Genomic DNA, 21,516 nt, shown 5'->3' with positions numbered 1-21,516 from the left:
GTACCTTCTTCTCCTCGGCAGGCTCAGTCCTTTTTAGCCTTGGAGACACAGGCTTGGGCAAAGCAAATCCTTGTAGGTAGCACAGGGTCTGGCTATTCCTTCCCTCAGTCAGTCCCTTGTGCTTGTTTATCTTCCCTTCTGGGGACAGAGTGCAGCCTTCCTTGCAGGAAGGGTTCAGAGTCTTGCTGCTCCTAGCTTACTGGCAGCTTCCCTGCTTCTCTCACTCTCTCTCCCCCCTCCCTTCCACGCCGGGGAGGGTTTAAAAAGGTCCCAAGCAGTTGGAGTCAGCTGAACCTAATTAGTTCCCTGGTAACCCCTTGCCCAGCTGAACCTTATTTCCCCATGGTTCTCTCTCCTCAGTGGCTTGGGAGAGGCCTTTTTAACCCCCTGGGACTGATTACTACCTCCCCCGCCCTTTTGTAGCTGTTTGTCCTGGGTTTGCCACAGAGGGTAGTACCGAAGAACCAGCCTGTCAGGGAACATGTCACTCATTTTAAAGCGGATGTAAAGGCAATGATGGACTTAATGCATCAGAACCTTTAAAAGGGTCCGAAATCTCAGAAAACATGATAGGACAGGCATGCTGGAGAAAGATCTTTTGATACAGGTGACTTGGTGCTAGTGTTGATTCCAGTAAAGAAAAACAAGATGCAAGACAACTGGGAGGAACTTTTTGGAGTGATAAAAAGAGTGAATGAGGTCACTTACAATGTACTGAAGCCCCATGGGAGGGGAGCAGTGCAGACAATACATGTCCATTAGTTAAAAACGTAGCACAAAAGAGAGATGAATGTGAGTATGATTTGTTGTGCTGATGAGGGAACATTTTCTGTCCCTTTAATTGATTTAGTCACAGAGAGAAAGAACCATATTTCCCTAGAGAGCACTGAGATTTGGGAGGGTTTGGACTCAGCCCAAAAGCAGATTTTGGCCCTCTTGAAATACCAAAGCAGGTATTGTCCAACCTCTCCCGCCAACATAGCTACCACCACTCATTGGGGGTGGTTTAATTATGCCGGTGGGAGAGCTGTCTCCTGTCGGCATAGAGTAGCTACATAGGAGACCTTACAGAAGTGCAGCTGCAGCGGTACAGCGGTGCCACTATAAGGTCTGTAATGTAGGCATAGTCTATGATGCTTAGGAAAATCAATTGTGTCAGGATGTTAAAATATATGGGAGAAAAATGGATAGTTAGTTCTGGTGGATTTAATTCTCCTCCTCCCCATTTCTTGATGCTGCCAAACCAAATCTGCCAGGAATTACTTTTATCTCAGGCTCCTAAACAGATTTTTTAACAGCAAGTTTTGTGCCTTTAGAATGCATCAGATTATCCAAAATGTGCCTAGGGAACAATGCTCTTAGACATCCTGCAGGGGCGTTAGCCCAGCATTCTACCTCTTGAAAACGAATTAATTCAAACACTGGCTGGTTGTGAAGTTGGTTTAAAGACTTGATAAAGTGAATGGACAGTCTTTTGAATTAAATATGACCTTTTTACCTGAAAGTGGGGAATAGAGGGGGACATTGGTAAGGTTTCCCGGTTATCTCAAAAGCTGTTTCCCATATTTCACATATCCCAATTCCCCTCCCTTTGTTTTCTTTATTTGATTAAAAAAAATCAAGAAATATAATGTAGGATGTAAAGTTGTTCTTGTCTAATCTGTGGAATGAGTGTGATAGCCTATCCTGTCTATTATGGTATAATGGTTGCTAAGGAAATTATTCTTTATTGTTCAATAAGTCAACACTGAATTTAACAAATACAACATCTGCTTCATTTTCGTACTATTTGCCATTTCAGAGAAGTTACTAAAACAAATGGTATGTCAACAAAAATAAAAAAGACAGAATATATTGTCTTACAATTGAGTTTGAGTTAGCTAAGGCCTGGTCTACACTAGCCAGTTATTTTGGAATTAGCCGAGTTATTTCGGAAAACAAATGATTCCGTCCACATGACTAAACGTTTTTTTTTTTTATTTAAAAGGCTCTTTAATTCGATTTCTGTACTCCACCTTGGCAAGTGGAGTAGCGCTTAAATTGAGATCGCAATCCCGGGTTAAAGGTATTGTGGATGCAATTCGACGTTATTGCCCTCTGGGAGCTATCCCAGGATGCTCCCTTGTGACCATGCTGGGCAACACTCTCAACTCCAATGTACTAGCCAGGTAGGCAGGAAAAGCCCCGGGAACTTCTGAATTTCATTTTCTGTTCGGTCACCAGCAGCACAGGTGACCATCAGCACAGTCCACCATCACAGGCGACCATGCAGAGTCCACCATCACAGGAGATCACGCAGTCCTGGATTCGCAGACGAGCTCCAGCATGGTCTGAACGGGAGGTACTGGATCTCATCCCATGGTGGGAAGATAAGTCTGTTATGGCAGAACTACGTTCCAAAAAAGGAATGCATATACCTACGCTAAAGTCTCCAGGGCCATGACGGAAAGAAGCTACTCCAGGGACACAGAGCAGTGTCGTACAAAAAATCAAGGAGCTCAGACAAGCATACCAAAAAGCCAGGGAGGCAAACGGGCGCTCTGGGTCACAGCCCCATACATTCCGCTTTTACCGTGAGCTCCATGCAATTATGGTGGGTGATGCCACCACTACCCCACCACTGTCCGTGGACACCTGCAAGGGAGGAGTTGCACAGAGCGAGGAGGAAGAGACATTGGAGGATGAAGAGGAGGAGGAGGAGAGGACAGTGCACAGGCGGCAAGTGGGGAATCTGGGTTGTTCGCATTTAGAGTAAATGGCTCAGCTCATCCCTGCTCTGAGCCTGATCGGAGCCACATGGTGGGGGGCGGGGGGGTGATGGTGGTTGTGTGCAGTGATCATCCCAGAGAGCCTGCAGGCCCTCCTTTTATATGGCAAACCCACCAGGCATTGCTTGCTGTGGGAAAGGGGACCCAGCAGTTTGAAAGCATTGCAATGAATGTAGAAGAAACAGAACCCCATGTGCCCCTAGGGGCTGCCTGCCAGATGAATTCTGTTGCCCGGCCGTGTGTGATGTCTTACTCATACCAAAGTGCCCCCTTTGTTCTCTGCAATGTATTTTTTAAAATACTATTCTCCCTTTTTCTCCTCCCGCAGGTGCAAATGTTTCAACGCAGCCCCTATCTACTCCGTCCCCGAGGCTGGTCCAGATTAGAAGGCGGAAAAAACTAATTCGGGACGACATGTTCGCCGAGCTCATGCAGTCCTCCTGCACTGATAGGGCCCAGCTGAATGCATGGAGGCAAACAATTGCGGAGTCCCGTAAAGCATTACAGGAACACGAAGAGAGGAGAGAGGCGCGCAATGACAGCAGGCAGGATGCTATGGTCAAGCTCATGGGGGAGCAAACTGACATGCTCCACTGTATGGCAGATCTAATGCGGGAAAGGCAGCAAGACCACAGACCACAGACTTCCACTGCAGCCCCTGTATAATCAAACTCCCTTCTCCCCAATTTCCATAGCCTCCTCACCCAGATGCCCAAGAACACGAGGGGGGAGGCTACGGGGACCCACACACTCAACCCCAGAGGATCGCCCAAGCACCAGAAAGCTGGCATATGCGAACTTTTGATTTGGTTTCTGAACTTGTCCTTCCCTCCTCCACCCCCCTAACCCACACCCCAAGTCTACCTTCTAACTTCTCTCAATGCATTGTGCATCAAATAATAAAGAACAGTTTTTAAACAAGTTTGACTTTATTTCTTTTCATATATATAGGATGCGGGTAACTTCAAGAGAAACAAACACAACTGTCACACCGTACCCTGGCCAGTCATGAAACTGGCTTTCAAAGCTTCTCTGATGCGCAGTGCACCCTGCTGCGCTCTTCTAATCGCCCTGTTGTCTGGCTGTGCAAAATTGGCAGCCAGGTGAGTTGCCACAACCTCCCACCCAGCCATAAAAGTCTCCCCCTTACTCTCACAGATATTGTGGAGCACACAACAAACAGCAATTACAATTGAAATACTGGTTGTGCTGAGATCTAACCGAGTCAGTAAACTGCCAGTGCCCTTTCAAATGTCCAAAAGCACATTCTACCACCATTCTGCACTTGCTCAGCCTATAGTTGAACTGCTCCTTACTACTGTCCAGGGTGCTTGTGTACGGCTTCATGAGCCATGGCATTAAGGGGTAGGCTGGGTCCCCGAGGATAACTATAGGCATTTCAACATCCCCAACAGTAATTTTCTGGTCTGGGAAGTAAGTCCCTTCCTGCAGCTGTTCAAACAGACCAGTGTTCCTGAAGATGCGAGCATCATGCACCTTTCCCGGCCATCCCACGTTGATGTCGGTGAAACGTCCCTTGTGATCCACCAGGGCTTGCAGCACCATGGAAAAGTACCCCTTGCGGTTTATGTACTGGCCGCCACGGTCTGCCGGGGCCAAGATGGGGATATGCATTCCATCTATTGCCCCACTGCAGTTAGGGAACCCCAGCACATTGAAGCCATCCACAGTGGTCTGCACATTTCCCAAAGTCACTACTCTTGATAGTAGCTGGTCAATGATTGCATTGGCTACTTGCAGCACAGCAGCCCGTACAGTAGATCTGCCCACTCCAAACTGATTCCCGACTGACCGGTAGCTGTCGGGCATTCCAAGCTTCCACAGTGCTATGGCCACTTGCTTCTCAGCAGTGAGAGCTGCTCTCATTTTGGTGTCTTTGCGCTTCAGGGCAGGGGATAGCAAGTCACAAAGTTCCATGAAAATGGCTCTATGCATACGAAAGTTTCACAGCCACTGGGAATCATCCCAGACCTGCAACACTATGCGATCCCACCAGTCTGTGCTTGTTTCCCAGGCCCAGAATCGGCGTTCCATGGTATGAACCTGGCCCAATGCCACCATGATCTCCCAATCGCCACAAGCCGTACATCTAGGAACGTCTGTGTCCATGTCCTCATCGGTATAGTAATCGCGCTGTCGTCGCTTCCTCGCCCGGTTTTGCAGGTACTGAACATACTGCTGGATAATGCGCGAGGTATTTACAATGGTCAAAACTGCAGCAGAGATCTGAGTGGGCTCCATGTTTGCCGCGCAATGGCACTTGCACGGCTAATCCTCGAAAAAGGGCATGAAATGAGCTGTTCAGTTCAAGGTGGCTGATAAAAGGTGGTAAATGGTTGTCTTCTGTAGCTTCCACGGGAGCCCTGGACAGCTTACGCCGCTTTCTCCAGATTGTCTATGCAGCTATGGGCGAGAAACAGCAGGGAATTATTGCCTTCTGTAGCTTCCACGGGAACCCAGGACTGACAACATGGAAAAAGCGGTGAGAGCAGAGTTTGCGGCGAAAGCATTAGCAGAGTTTGTGGCGGAAGCTGTGTGGCTCTATTCACGATGGCCAAGAAACGACGGGGAATTGTTGCCTTCTGTAGCTTCCATGGGAGCCCAGGACACACAATATGGAAAAAGCGGCAGAAGCTATGCGGCTCTGTTCATGATGGCTGAGAAACGGCGGGGAATTGTTGCCTTCTGTAGCTTCCACGGGAGCCCAGGAAAGACAATATGGAAAAAGCGGCGGAAGCTGTGTGGCTCTGTTTATGATGGCCGAAAAACGGCAGGGAACTATTGCCTTCTGTAGCTTCCACGGGAGCTGAGCACAGACAATCTTAAGAAAGCAGCAGAAGCTATGCGGCTTTGTTCACAATGGCCGAGGACATTCGAACTGGATTCAACATACCAGGAGACAGGCGATGCACCGTGTTGCACCGTCTGCTGGCAGCATGGCGTCTGCCGTAGCTTTCACAGAGGGAAGTGCGAGTGATGGCACACACCCAGAAAAACCCGCGATAATGTTTTTGCCCCATCATGCACTGGGAGCTTAACCCACAATTCCAATGGGCGGCAGAGACTGCGGGAACTGTGGGATAGCTACCACAGTGCACTGCTCCGACATTCGATGCTAGCCTTGGTACTGTAGACGCATTCCGCCGAATTCACACACTTTAGTGGGGACACATAACATCGAATATATGAACTCGATTCTGGAAATTCAAATAAAATAACTTCAAATTAATTTCATACTGTAGACGTACCCTAAGTGTTAGCTGGAAGAGATTTGTCTTAAATAACAATTAAAGGGAAGACGCTGATGAGCTCTCATTATAATTGCAAATATAAATAAGTGGTTACCTCTACATTAAAAAAGATAACAATTACAAGTAAATAAAATGAAGACAAATGCATTCAGCCACAAATTTAGGATTATCCACATTGTCAATTTGAGAGAGTCAGAAAAAAAATGGAGTAGCAGGAGCCACTTCTTGTTAGAGATCTTGTGCAGGATTCACTCAATATGTGACTTGGATGTAGTGACATAGGGGATGAATTTGGCTCCTTGGATCTCTTTTAAATAATAAATGAGTTCCTCCTTTCCCATGAAGTCCATAACTTCCACAATCATTTTTCAAAAGTATGAACCAATTCCTCCTGTTATGAATAATAAAGGATTCAGAGTAAAGCAAGATCAGATGTAAATGTAAAACTAAAAGCATCTATTAGAAACTCCCAGTAGCATGGGACAATGGTGTTTTTCTACCACGTTCTCAATAATCTTTCCCCCCAAAAAGGAGCTCAATACAGAACAGCAGGTGGAAAGACTGTCAACCTCACCTGGTGGTGGTTTTTTGAACCTTACCAGGGCCACCTTTATCATGTCTGATACCCTACTATCACAAACAAGCTGTGACCCACTAATGTAGGGGTCGGCAACCTTTCAGAAGTGGTGTGCCAAGTCTTCATTTATTCACTGTAATTTAAGGTTTCACGTGCCAGTAATACATTTAAACATTTTTAGAAGGTCTCTCTATATAAGTCTATATTATATAGCTAAACTATTGTTGTATGTAAAGTAAATAAGGTTTTTAAAATGTTTAAGAAGCTTCATTTAAAATTAAATTAAAATGCAGATCTTATCAGTTTAGTGTGATCCTTCCCCTTGCTTTTCCTTGCTGAGTTTTCCAATGTCTGGCACGTATTTGGATATTTTAAGCTGCACACAGGCTTCTGAGCGATCAGTTGCTAACTGGCTCCGAGAGGGACAGAGGACAGATTTCATGTGTGAAAATACCTGTTCACACAGGTAAGTGGATCCAAATGCTGAAAGCATTGCAAACACAATTTTCTTCAAAACAGTTAAATTTCACTGGCAGGGACGTCCAGCAGGTCAGAATAGAGGCCCCAGGATCTCTCTCAGTATCTTCAAGTGCACTCCGCAGATCTCCAAACTTTGATGCCCACAATTCTGAGCTTTTTAACTGAATGAGCTGCATTTCGAAATCTTCAACACCCATCCACTGAAATACAGACAAATCCAAGTCACTTTTGTTGAACTTTTCAGGTTTAATTAGAAAAGAAAGCATTGGGCCAAATCACTGGAAATCTTGCAATCTGTCAGAAAATTCTGATTCCAGTTCTTGCATGTAAATTCCAATCTCATCGACACTGACAGTGCAATGTGTCGATAGCTCTTTTATGTGTTGGAAGTAGCGGAAAGTCAAAGTTTGAATATCCCGAGAAAAAACTGCTAGTTTTACAACAAATGCCTTCCAGGCTTCATAAGGATCCAGAACCATTTGCCCTGCACCCTGGAGACAGAGGTTGAGTTCGTTTAGGTGAGCATTGATGTCAGTTAGAAACATGAGTTTACACACCCATTTGTCATCATCCAGTTCAGGGTAGTTTTGTGCTTTTTCCAACAAAAAGGCCTTGATTGCATCAAAACAGTTTACAAAGCGCACCAAAACCTTGCCACTACTTAGCCACCGAATGTTGCTGTGAAGTGGAATGTTGTTATAAGCACTGTCCATCTCTTCTAGCAGTGCTTGAAACTGTCTGAGTCAAAGCAGATCGAGCAACAAGGAAATTCACAATTCGCACCACTGTATTAATCACATTAGTAAGCTCTGAATTAGAAATTTTAGCATACAGGTTTTCTTGATGGATGATACAGTGAAATTTGACTATCAGGCGGCCTATTTGATGTTCAAGTAACTTTACAAATCCCTTCTGGGAGGAGCATCATCTGTTGTCACACAAAATATTTTTCTGATGTCAACTCGTCGTTCTTCAAAATGGTTTACAAAACTTTCCACTATATCTTCCCCCTTTGTTGTGCCATGCAGGGGTTTCAGGCAACAAAGTTCCTCTTGGATTTCATCGGAAGCACAATATCTTGCAACATGCCAAATGTGGAACGTCGTTTATATCCACGCTGTCATCAACTGCAACGCTAAACATTGCTGTGTCTTTTAATGCAGTCTTCTGCTTTTCATTAATGTTTTCTGCCATTTTGCTTATGCATCTCTCAACTGTTCTGGCAGAGACAGGCAGTTCTTTTATTCTAGATACGATCGTATTTTTATTTGGCAAATCATTGAACGAAACCTCCAAACTGCTGAGAAGAACTTCTTTTATATATTTCCCCGTCTGTAAACGGCTTTCCTTTTTTTTGCAATGCACTGTGCAATCTTGTACCCTTCCTTCTGTAGCTTGATTTTTAATTACACTTAAGCATTTAAAAACACTGCTTTGATTCTCATATCCTGCTACTGCCTTTTTGATCAATTCAGTCTTGTCTGCTTCGTCAAGAAAGGTTTACTCGTGCTTAGTTTCAAAATGTCGTCGAACACTTGATGTGTGACAAACAACACTTTCACAACAGAAAGCATGAACAGCATGCTCCTTCTTTTGAATAAATCCAAATGTGTCTGTCCAAGAAGGCTGAAATGAACAGACATTTAACTTTGCTTTCTTAGGAGCTGACATTTTGTCAAATGTACCCCTCAACTCACAGCGGGGAAAAAAAAATCACAACAGACGGCAAGCACGTCAAACGCAGTGTGCTGTTCCACATGGCGTGGTATAAGCAGCAAATCAGGACTTAAAAATATCCCAGTGGCACTGGAACAATTTTTAAGGTGGGGGTGTTGAGCTGCGCCCCCTCTTGTCCCTGTCTGCACCTCTCACTGCCCCAGGCTGGGGCCAGTGGGCCACAGCTGGGGGCGGCTGCAGACCCAGGCCGAGGCCAGGAGCAGAGCCCCTGGCTGGTGGCTGGGACCCCAGGGCAGCAGCGGGCTGAGTGGGGCCAGCGGCCAGGACCCCGGCTGACAGGGGGCCAGCGGATGGAACCCCAAGCCGGCAGCAGAGTGCCACTGAAAATCAGCTCGCGTGCCACCTTTGGCACGCATGCCATAGGTTGCTGACCCGCGCACTAATGGATCACAGTACTGTATGTTTTGTGGAAACTCACTCTGTAGTGTATTACCCTTTTGTTTTGTACAGTTCTGAGAAACTGGGAGATTGACCTACGCATGTCCTTTTTAGGAAGCTGTGACAGGATGTATCTATCCTGTTCAGCAGGGGTTAACTGCACACTGTGGGCAAAGGAAGCCACACTCCTCACCCTGCTGGGCATGCTCCAACTGGAATCAGAGTGTAAAAGGGAGTCGCTCAGCTCAATCTGGGCTGATTACCAATAAGAGCAGATGTGTGTTGCAGGCTTCTGCCAGGAAGCTACCAGAGCTGAACACTGAAGCTACCAGAACATTGAAGCCAGCCAGGTTGAGACTCCAGTGGACCCCCAGCCGACTACTGATGCTGACAGAGGAGAGAGAGCGAAGGCCGTGAGACTACCAGCATCGGAAGGAAGGGTAGGAAGTGGCCGAGGGACTGGAACTCTAGTAATGGGTGACTGAGACGGATTACAGAAGTCCCGGTTCCCTACGGCCCTGGGTTGGGACCCGATGGAGAAGGATGGGCCTAGGTCCCCCTACCCCAGCTGCCCTGCCACTGGGGGCAACTGACACCCTGAGGGGTGAACTTTGAGCAGAAGGACAGTCTTACTGACTGGCCATTGGAACATACTGCCCTGAGCTACAGGGCTGTCACCTAGTTCCAGGCCATCTGGGCCACCAAATAGCCATTTTGATAACCCCACAATCTGACACCCTGTGACGGAATGTACCTACCCCATGACAGAAGCATTCATAGATATAAAAAAGTGGCCATATCTTTTTTGCAAACAAAAATAATTAATTCCAAGCATTTAATGAATTTGTCTATATTATACAAAGGTTGTGAGCTCCAAAAAGGGCAAACATCAGCCTTATCCTGTGGTTCTGGCCTTAACGGCTACTACTCCATTGACATTAGATAACTGCAGATATTATTTTGTACCCAAATGATAAAGACAGTATATCTAGGAATATAGAATCTAAGAATGTGGCAGATCTACTTTTTGAGAAACAGTGGATACTGAATTATAGCTGCTTTTTTTCTGTCTAATAGCAACATGTTAAGATCTTACTATAACTACCAATAACTTACATTAACATGGTACATCATGCAAAGCATGATGTTGTCTTCCACAATTCAACAAGGAAGACATCTTAACCAACCTACAAAGATCTACTAGTCTCTTCAGCTACTTAAAATTTCACTGAATAAGGACCTGATCAGAAGCCTATCAAAGGTCTTTCCATTGACTTCCATGAGCTTTGGCTCAGACCCCAGATTCTCATAAAGAATCATCCAGGTAAAATGCTAATCTCCATTTTGAAGGATTAAATCTATAACAAGTCACACTGAAGGCTCTCTTTTCCACACTATGATAACACCGCTAGCTGCTGCTCCCTCTGCTTTTCCGTCTACAGAAACAGAGGTGTTGGGAGAGAGAGTATAAGATCCTACAGCTGCGTTCACCATGCCAAGAACTACACAGTGCAGAACTGCTAATCTTTTGGGAACAATCAATGGCGCTCCTCCACCAAATATCCCCAATAACAGATGGAGAACAGGAACCCCTCAACTGCATTTCCATCACATTAAACATTCTATTGAGGGGAGAAGGGAGTGAGTTGTGGGCTCCATGTTGGCATTTTGAGTTAGCTGGGTTTTCCCTTCTTGCTGGGCTAATACAGTACAGAATTGCTTCTCTTCTTAGTAAAGCCCCAGCCTTCATATCTCAATTAAAACATTTGGACAAGGGGAGAGTATGAAGAGGACAGTAGGAGTATCTCACAAAAAATGGATAGCTGGATATTTTCAAATATATTATGGCATTCTATTTTTTTAGATATGATCTGTTTGATTTTATGTGTTTTAATCACATATGTAACTACAGTATCTGATATCTTGTTGTTTTTGTTATCCAATATTCAAATTGCATGTGTACAAAGAGAGGCAGCAGTCAAATTTGAGTGAATTCATGTGGAAATTATACTAATTCAGGGAATTGTCCCCTACCTAATTGTATCACCATTTTTTATTGATCCAGTTTGGAATAAACTCAGATACTTTCCAATGCACAAGTTCTAACAATATGAAAACAGTGAAATCCTTGCTATGGTAAAATTTCACTCTATTAAAAATTCTACTATAGAAGGCTGGGAGATTATATTGGATTGTTTTGTGCTTGGGTAGTTCCAAATTTGGCAAAACTCTATGGGAAGTAAGGAAGTAAAAATCTCAAATAAATTCTTTGAATGTGTTGGGGACCATTTGTTCTTTCACAAGGTGGAGAAAGTAACTAGGCCACAGCCATTTTAAACTTTATTCTGACCAATAAAGAGGAATTGGTGGTGAATCCATAGGTAGAAAGCAATTTGCATAACCGTGATCATGAAATGTATTCTAAAGAAAGGAAGCACAGAGAGCAGCAGAGTAAAGACAACAAGTAAAAAAAAAAAAAGACAGTTACCTTTTCCGTAACTGGTGTTCTTCGAGATGTGTTGCTCATGTCTATTCCACAATAGGTGTGCGTGCTCACCACGTGCACTGGTGCTGGAAGTTTTTCCCCTAGCAGTACCCGTAGGGGAGTGCCTCTAGTGACCTCTGGAGTGGTGCCTCCATGGCACGGTATAAGGGGCACTGCGTGCTCCCCCCACCCTCAGTTCCTTCTTGCCAGACAACTCCAACAGAGGGGAAGGAGGGCGGGATGTGGAACAGACATGGGCAACACATCTCGAAGAACACCAGTTATGGAAAAGGTAACTGTCTTTTCTTCTTTGAGTGATTGCTCATGTGTATTCCACAATAGGTGATTCCAAGCTATATCTGTTGGAGGTGGGTAGGAGTTCACAAATTCTCGGGACAGAGCACAGCCCTGCCGAACCCGGCATCTTCCCTGGTCTGGGAGACAATCGCATAATACGAGGTGAACGTGTGAACTGAAGACCATGTGGCAGCCCTGCAAATGTCCTGAATGGGGACATGGGCTAAAAAGGCAGCTGACAAGGCTTGCACTCTAGTCGAGTGTGCCCTCACAATTGATGGCGGAGGGATTCCCGCCAGATCATAACAGGTACGGATGCACGAGGTGATCCAGTTGGAAAGCCGCTGAGTGGAGATTGGCCGACCCCTCATGCATTCAGCCGAGGCGATGAACAGCTGCGAAGACTTCCTGAATGACTTAGTCCGGTCTGGGTAAAAGGCCAGAGCCTGCCTCACATCCAGCGTGTGGAGATGGCACTCCTCACTGGATGCATGTGGCTTGGGGCACAGGACCGGCAGGAAAATGTCCTGACCCATGTGATAGGCAGAGACCACCTTCGGGAGGAACAAAGGATGTGGGCGGAGCTGGACCTTATCTTTATGGAACACCATGTATGGGGGCTCGGAGGTCAGAGCCCTGAGTTCTGAGACCCGTCTAGCTGATGTGATCACCACCAGGAAGGCTACCTTCCACGAGAGGTGCGACCAGGAGCAAGTAGGTAGCGGATCAAAGGGGGGACCCATCAACTGGGCCAGCACCAAGTTGATGTCCCACTGCGGAACTGGGGGCCTAACGTACGGGAAGAGACGATCCAACCCTTTAAGGGATCAGCCAATCATAGCATGGGAGAATACCATGTGCCCCTGCACTGGCGGGTGGAAGGCTGATATGGCCGCCAAGTGCACCCTGACAGACGAGGGCGCCAGGACTTGGGCTCTAAGGTGAAGGAGGTAGTCCAAAATTGGCTGGATTGGGGCAGCCACGGGGGAAACGCCCCACTCAGCCGCCCACCGGGAAAACCGAGACCACTTTATCAAGTAGGCTCGGCTCGTGGAGGGTCGCCTGCTTTCAAAGAGGACGCGCTGAACCCCTTCCAAGCACGTCCTTTCCTCCTGGTCTAACCACTGAGCAGCCACACCGTCTTACACTTTGTGAATACCCTGGGAGCAGTGGACAGGCCAAACGGGAGGACTGTAAATTGGTAGTGCTCTTGCCCAACCATGAAATGGAGGAAGCGCCTGTGCCCCTTGAATATATGAATGTGGAAGTAGGCATCCTGCAGATCGAGGGCAGCGTACTGTGACAGATTTTCATTACCAATCTGTCTGGGCCATAGTTGATCAGGTTGGGTCACAGGATCTTTTTTTGGGGAGGAGATGACGAGGCACACCAAGTGTCTAAATTTTAAAGCTTTATTGATAAAATAATAAAATAACAGCAGAGAGTGCTGGGAAACTCTCCCATGTCACTCAGGGGAAGAAAGAAAGCATTAATGCCCCAAGCCCTAACCCACTTTCATACTCACATATGTCTGACCCAAAGCCATCCAGGCCTGGGTGTAACGTGAGAAGAAGAAGGGGGGGAAGGGTGGACGGGAGGGCCCAGGTCGTCCAAGAATCTGCTGTGTTGCTGCGTTCTCCGAATTGCTCCAGCTCTCAGGAGGGTTTTAAGTCCTGGCTCCTCACAAGGGGGGGGGGAGAAGAGTACCCCGTTCGGGGACCTCTGGTTCTGGTGCCATCTGTGCCAGTCCAAACCGGCCTACCATGGTTTCTTCAGCTTTTCCAAAACACACCGGCTAGACTCTGTTGTCCTCTGTTTTCCTTTGTGCTGGCCTTCGCTTGCCTCGCTTGTTATGGGCTGGCTCGGCAGGTCTGTGTTTGTTCAGCTGAATCTTCCTTTCTCATGGTTGGTCTGTGGATTCCGGGCCCCCCACTTTCTTGGCCAGCAGCCGAGAGTCAGATGTGTGCTGTGGCCTTGAACTGGCTGGAGTTAGTGTCTTATCTTCGGACTGAGCTTGCTAGCTGCAGTGTTGAGTTAACCCATTCTTTGCTTTCTTCTTTCTTCCCCCCCTCTCAGCCTCTCGTACCCTGTAAAGAAAACTTCCACTCCCCACTCGCACACTTTTGACCCTCCCCAAAATGCTTTGCATTAGCAATATACAGTGCTGATCTGCCTTCCCAGGGGACTTCCTAACGGGAGGGGGCATTGGGTTGTGACAGTACCAGTCCACGGGATCCAGGGATGGGATGATGGAGGCCAGAGAGACCATGTAAAACTTGAGCTTTACCATGTACTGGTTCAGGCCTTGCAGGTCCAAGATGGGCCTGAGCCCCCCTTCGGCCTTCAGGAGAAGGAAATAGCAGGAGTAGTTCCTCTTGTGTTTGAACTCCGCTGGCACCACTTCCACCGCTCCTAAGCCAAGGAACCCCCGCACCTCCTGCTCGAGCAGGGCCTCCTGAGAGGGGTCCCCCAGGAGGGACGGGGACAGAGGGTGGTTGGGCGGGGTAGAGGTAAACTGGATGGTGTAGCCCCGGGAGACAGTGTTGAGGACCCAACGGTCCGAAGTCAGCCGCAACCACTCCAGGAGAGAAGCACACAACTGGTTGGAGAAGGGAAGCTTTATTGCTGGTGGATCCCTGGCATGAACTGGTAGGTCCCCCCCAGGTGTCCTGTCAAAACTGCCGTTTCCCTGCCTGTTTGCCCTTGGAGTACCCAGGCTAGGGGGCAGACCGGGACTGCCTCTGCGGGTGTTTTTTATAATCCCATGACTTTTTGTAAGGAGGCTCGTATTTAGAATGGGTGGCCCCGGTGGGAGCCTGCTGCGGCTTAAATTTAGGTCTAACTGGAGCCGGAACATAGAGGCCCAGTGTCTTAAGCATAGTGTGGGAATCTTTCAGGTCATGCAGCTTCACATCCGTCTGTTCCACAAACAGGGCCTTTCCATCAAATGGAAGGTCCTGCAAGGAGTTCTGCACCTCACTGGACAGCCCAGACAGCAGGAACCATGATGCCCTCCTCATGGACACCGCGGAGGCCATGGACCGTGCAGCCGTATCTGCTGCATCCGACGCTGCCTGCAGGGTTGCCCTGGCAACCGCTGTACGCTCCTCCACCAGAGCCTTGAACGCCTTCCTGTCACGCTTCTGGAGGGAATCCTCAAATTTGGGCAGAGAGCCCCATAAATTGAACTCAAAGCGACCCAGGAGAGCCTGATGGCTTGCCACTCGTAACTGGAAACTCGAGGACGAATAAATTTTCCTCTCAAATAAGTCCAGCCTCCTTGAGTCTTTATTTTTCGGAGTAGGGGCTGGTTGACTGACTTGACTACCATGGAGTTGGGGGCAGGGTGGGTGTACAGATTTCATGCCCCTTGGCGGGCAAAAAGTACTTGCATTCCGCTCTCTTAGAGATGGGGGGCAAGGAAGCCGGGGTTTGCCACAAGGCATTTGAAATTTTTGCCACCCCTTCGTGGAGTGGAAGGGCCAGCCTGCCTGGTACTGAGGCGGATAGGACGTTGAAGAGGAAGTCCGAGGGCTCCTCCACCTCCTCAGCCTGAAGGTTGAGGCTTGATGCCACCCTTTTCAACAGTTCATGGTGGGCTTTAGAGTCCTCCTGCGGAACAGAGTGGGGAGGGGCTGTAATCGCCTCATCAGGAGAGTGTGAGGAGGCAGGCGCGGTACTTTGCGTGTCCACCGGTACCGGAGGACTCACCACTTGGTGGCCCTCCGGGCATGGCACCAATGATGCACGTCCCACCAACTCCTTTCTCGGAGGCTGGGACAGGGAGGCTGACGGCTGCTCTGAGGCTCCGGCCACTGAGCGAGCCCCCACTGGGGGCTGTGTTGGTGGCCACAGGGCCCATTGGTACCACGGCGCTGGCCACGGAGTCCGGTGCCACTGCACCTGCTGTGGCACCGGGGGAGAAGGCTGTTCAGCCTGACTGGCCTGTCTCATCGATCGACGACTATGAAGGGAGGCCAGGCTGGCGTACGACCTGCCGCTGTCCCTGGACCGGGAGGAGCGGTGGTGTCGGGAACGGTGCCAATCACGAGACCACGATCCCGACGTGGAGGAATGGTACTGCCGGTAGCAGCTGCTCCGCAATCAGCTCCAGCAGGCGGATCCGTGACGGCGAGGCACCGGCAATCAATGCCTGGGACTGCGGAAGCGGTGCCATAGCAAAGTCCTGGAGCGAGACAACGAACGGGAACGGTGTAGACATTAGTGTCGTGACTGGCTACAGTTGCCCCCCAGAGACGAAGACCTTCGGTGTCATCTGTCTCGGTCTCAACGGGGCCTGCTTCTCGAGGCGGAGCAGTGCCTGGAGCCCCTGTCAGTCGGAACCCAGACACACAACCTGGTGGGGGTCGACGGTGACTGGCATGGACTATGCACGGGATGGTCACTGAACAGCGAACGGCATCAGGAACATTACCTCGACCACAAACGGTACCGAGCCGGCGACAACTGCGGAGATCCCAGCAGTGGCTTGCCTCTGGACCGTGGAGCCAGCATTGGTGGTGCCCCTGGTACTGGCATGGACATAACGTCCCGGGCCGCTTGCAGGGCCTCTGGTGTGGAGGGCATCCGGACATCCGGGGAACCTGCTCCGAATGGGCCGGGCTACTCCGCTCGACCTGAGTCAGAGGCCTAGAGGCTGATGGGGACTGAGGACTGCCCAACATGGGTCTAGCCTCTCCCTCGGTTTTGCTCCGGTGCCACTGCGGAGAAGCCCTCTTCTTAGCCTTCTTGGCATGTCCCACGGATGAGGAGCGGTGCCGACTGGTAGATGGCACCGAGGGGTCACTGTGCACCGATGCCACAGTACCGGGTGCAGACTCAGAGTGGCGCACTGGAGTCGGGAACAACGCCGACTCCATCAGGATAGCCCGGAGCCGAAGGTCTCTTTCTCTCTTGGTCCATGGCTTGAAAGACCTGCAAATCTTGCAGCGATTGCTGAAATGGGTTTTACCCAAACAGCGTAAACAGTCCACGTGTGGATCACTCACTGGCAGCCTACAAGTGTCACACGACTTAAAACCCGGGGCATAGGGCATGCCCCAACCCGGGCGCACTAAACTAAACTAAACTAACTAATCTACCTACTTCAACTACAGGTAATACTACACTGAACAAACAAGAGTTCTGAAGGAAATCTGCAGACAAACTGGAGCAGAGCAGTTCTGAAGCACCTTCACTGGCGGCAAGAAGAAACTGAGGGTGGGGGGAGCGTGCAGCGCCCCTTATACCACACCATGGAGGCACCACTCCAGGGGTCGCTGGGGCGGTCTGCTACGGGTACTGCTAGGGGAAAAACTTCCGGCGCCGGTGCACGTGGCGAGCACGCACACTTATTGTGGAATACACATGAGCAATCACTCAAAGAAGAAAAGAAACGTTAATAAATCAGAGAACTGGAGGTAGGATCCCCTAGTAAGAAAATCTAAGGGAAAAATTTGCCCAGGAAAGGTGGCAGTTTCTCAAAGAGACAACATTGAAGGCACAATAGCAAACTAGCCCAGCATAAAGGAAAGATAGGAAGAAAGGTAAGAGGCCACTCTCTTTAGTGAAAATAAAAAAGGAATCCTAGAAAAAGTGGAAACATGGACAAACTGATAAACAAGTATGGAAAAAAATCAGAAAGGGTAAGGCACAAAATGAGTTACACCTAGCATTGGACATAAAAGGCTGTAAGAAGTTGTTCTGTAAATACATTCGGAGCAAGAGAAAGTTACAGGAATATGTGGAACCATTACTTAGTCAAGAAGGATCGCTAATAACAGACAACATCAAGAAGGCTAAGGTGCTTAAGGCCTATTTTGCTTCAGTCTTCACTAAAAAGATTAACTGGGACCAGATACTTAACACAATTAATATTAACAAGGGGGAAGGAACATAAATTAGAGCAGAGAGAGAACAGGTTAAAGAATAAGATAAGTTGGATGCATTCATGTCATCAAGTCCTGATGAAATTCACCCTAGGGTACTTGAGAAACTAGCTGCAGCACTATCAGAAGCATATCGGGGGCCATTTAGGGAACTGGGACAAAAATCTGTCTGGGGATTGGTCCTGTTTGGAGCAGGGGGTTGGACTAGATGACCTCCTGAGGTCCCTTCCAACCCTGATATTCTATGATTCTATGATTAGCAATTATCTTTGGGAATTCATGGAGGATGGGTGAGATCCCAGAGGACAGGAGAAGAGCAAACATTGGTCCCCTTTTTACACATAGATACTAAGAGAACCTGGGGAATTACATATCAGTTAGCCTAACTGCAACACCTGGAAAGATACTGGAACACATTATTAAGCAATCAATTTGTAAGCACCTAGAAGATAATAGGGTTATAAGTAATATCCAACATGAATCTGTCAAGAACAAATCATGCTAGACCACCTAATTTCTTTTTATGACAAGGTTACTGGCCTAGTGGAGTAGAGTGAAAGTAGCAGATATATCTTGATTTTAGTAACTCTTTTGACAGAGTCCTCTATGACATCCTCCCAAGCAAACTACAGAAATGTGGGCTAGGTGAAATTACTGTAAGATGGGTGCACAAATGGTTGAAAAAACATATTAAAAATGTAATTATCATTGGTTTGCTGTCAAACTGGGAGGATGAATCTGGTGGGGATCCACAGGGTCTGTCCTGGGTCTGATACTATTAAATATTTCATTAATGTCTTGGATAATGGAGTGCTTATGCTTATAAAATTTGCAGATAACACCAAGATGGAAAGGGTTGCAAGCACTTTGAAGGGCAGGATTAGAATTCAAAATTATAAATTGAAAATTTTAAAAATTGGTCTGAAATCAGCAAGATGAAATTCAATAAAGACAAGCATGAAGTGCTACAGTTAGTAAGGAAAAAAATAAAGGCAAAAAATACAAAATGGGAAATAATGGGCTAGGTGGTAGTACTACAGAAGAGGATCTGGGAGTCATAGTGGATCACAAATTGAACATAAGTCAACAATGTGATGCAGTTGCAAACAAGGCTAATATCATTTTGGGGCAGAGTGTCATATGTATTACACGGGACGTAACGGTCCCGCTGTACTTAGCACTGGTAAAGCCTTAGCTGGGCTACTATGTCCAGTTTTGGATGTCACGCTTTAAGAAAGATGTAGATAAATTGGAGAGAGTCCAGAGGAGAGCAACAAAAATGATAAGAGGTTTAGAAAACCTGACCTATGAGAAAAGGTTAAAAATCCTGTGTATGTTTAGTTTTGGAGAAAAAAGACTGAGTGGGGCACCTGATAACAGTCTTCAATCAGGGCAGCCCAGAGGATTCAGGGGGCCTGGGGCAAAGCAATTTTGGGGGCCCGTCTATAAAAAAAGTTGCAATACCATAGAATACTATATTCTCATGGGGGCCCCTGTGGGGCCCAGGGCAAATTGCCCCACTTGCGCCCCCCCCCTTCCCCCCCCCCCCGGGCGGCCCTGTCTTCAATTACATTAAGGGATGTTATAAAGAGAAAGGTGATCAATTGATCTCCATGTCCACTGAAGGTAGGACAAGAAGTACACCTTTACCCCGATATAACGCTGTCCTCGGGAGTCAAAAAATCTTACCGTGTTATAGGTGAAACCGCATTATATCGAACTTGCTTTGATCCGCCGGAGTGCACAGCCCCGCTTGCCCGGAGCACTGCTTTACCGTGTTATATCCGAATTCGTGTTATATTGGGTCGCGTTATATTGGGGTAGAGGTGTATCTGGCTCAATCAGCAGCAAAGGAGATTTAGGTTAGATGTTAGGAAAACCTTTCTACTATAAGGCTAATTAAGCTCTGGAACAGGTTTCCAAGGGAGGTTGTGGAATCTTCATCATCGAAGGTTTTTAAGAATAGGTTAGATAAACACCTGTCAAGGATGGTCTAAGTGCAGGGGCTAGACTAGATGGCCTCTCAAATTCCCTTCAGTCTTACAGTTCTACAATTCTTTAATTATGACGCTCCTTCCAGCTTCTTGAGACCAGGCCACTCCACTTCTGCACACTCACAACACACAATTTCCTTACTGCTTCAACCATCTTCAAATAGTGACAAACCCCTCTTGTCTGTTTGCAATGCCCCATGTCCTCTTGTGACACCTACTCCCTTTACATAGCTCAGGAAGCCAGGATGTAGAGCTGAAGTGCAATTGTCCAAGCGAGGGAGGGAAGTTAAGAGATTGATTCTGTTATGGCTTGCTGGCACCAGGGTCAGATGGTACTGCAGCTGGAGAGTTAGGGATGCTGCTGTCTCTTGATAGCAGATCAAGGAGAGCCCCTGGAAGCATAAGGCTCTGTGCAGTTGCATAAATAACTTATTCCTAAGGCAGCTAATATTTATACCTCAAGTAGCTTCAAAAATATCATAGACACAAACTGCATACTATTGGCTTTCACAAGTCATCCAGTTCACTGGAAAACTGAAAGTCTCTGGTATTTTCACAAATTACACAGAACATGAGATAATCCTGCAAATTTACTTACAAGCACTTATTACATTTTGGAGGATAGCACTTTGCATACATTTCACTATGTGTAAATTATGAGCACCATATGTGTTTATAATGAAATACATACTCTACATACAGAAGAACAGGGCCAAAATTTAACTTCTGGCCAAAACCTGGGATCCTTCTTCAAACGAAACCCAATGGGTGCAGCTAAAGAAACGAAAAATGGGGAAAGTCAATCAGGATTTTACCCTTTAAGAGAGTTTCAATGCCTATGTTATTTTTGTTTAAGTACAACAAATCCAAAATCTAGTGTTGAGAAAACTGCCACTGTATGAGATACCAATTTAAAATATAAACACCAAATTTACTATTGGCATAAGTGAGCACACGTTATGGATTTTCATCCACTTAATGAAGCAGTGAAGTGGTAACAAATCTCTTAACAGTGTTTCCCTATAATCTATATCCAGCAAAGCTTTTCTATCTCCAGCAAATATGCAGTCTCAGAACATTTCACAACACCAGCTAAAACAACAAGGAGTCTGGTGGCACCTTAAAGACTAACAGATTTATTTGGGCATAAGCTTTCGTGGGTAAAAACCTCACTTCTTCAGATGCATAGAGTGAAAGTTACAGATGCAGGCATTATATACTGACACATGAAGAGCAGGGAAACACTCCCTGCTCTTCATGTGTCAGTATATAATGCCTGCATCTGTAACTTTCACTCTATGCATCTGAAGAAGTGAGGTTTTTACCTATGAAAGCTTATGCCCAAATAAATCTGTTAGTCTTTAAGGTGCCACCAGACTCCTTGTTGTTTTTGTAGATACAGACTAACACGGCTATCCCCTGATACTTAACACCTGCTACTTACTGTTCCTGCTTATGAAACAGCATAAACCATTGAATTAAAGAACTATTCAAAATGACCTTTAATTCTTAGAGCTAAGAAATTCTCAAAGCCTCAAAAGAGGATCAATCAACTCAGCCCTGCTCTATATTATGGCATTCTTGAAAATTTTGAAGGTTTTACTTTGCCAGTATAATAATAAATAAAATGTGTATACAGC

General features: G+C 47.0%; 1 protein-coding gene across 5 annotated transcripts in view; it reads right to left on the bottom strand.

Moving 5' to 3' along the window:
* DDX59 (DEAD-box helicase 59) overlaps nt 1-21,516 on the bottom strand; it is a 97,959-nt gene that overhangs the window by 48,452 nt on the left and 27,991 nt on the right. For 3 of the 5 annotated variants that reach the window (XM_008164297.4, XM_042840674.2, XM_042840675.2), the window contains exon 2: nt 20,568-20,650. The exons of the other annotated variants lie outside the window; for them this stretch is intronic. The gene's annotated coding sequence lies outside the window, so the exon portion shown is untranslated. The remainder of the gene's footprint in view (nt 1-20,567; nt 20,651-21,516) is intronic. 5 annotated transcript variants of the gene reach the window in all.

Source organism: Chrysemys picta, chromosome 8, assembly GCF_011386835.1.
Source record: "Chrysemys picta bellii isolate R12L10 chromosome 8, ASM1138683v2, whole genome shotgun sequence".
NCBI lineage: Eukaryota > Metazoa > Chordata > Testudines > Emydidae > Chrysemys > Chrysemys picta.
The sequence above is the reverse complement of the archived record's forward strand: the minus strand, read 5'-3'. Positions and strand labels throughout refer to the sequence as shown.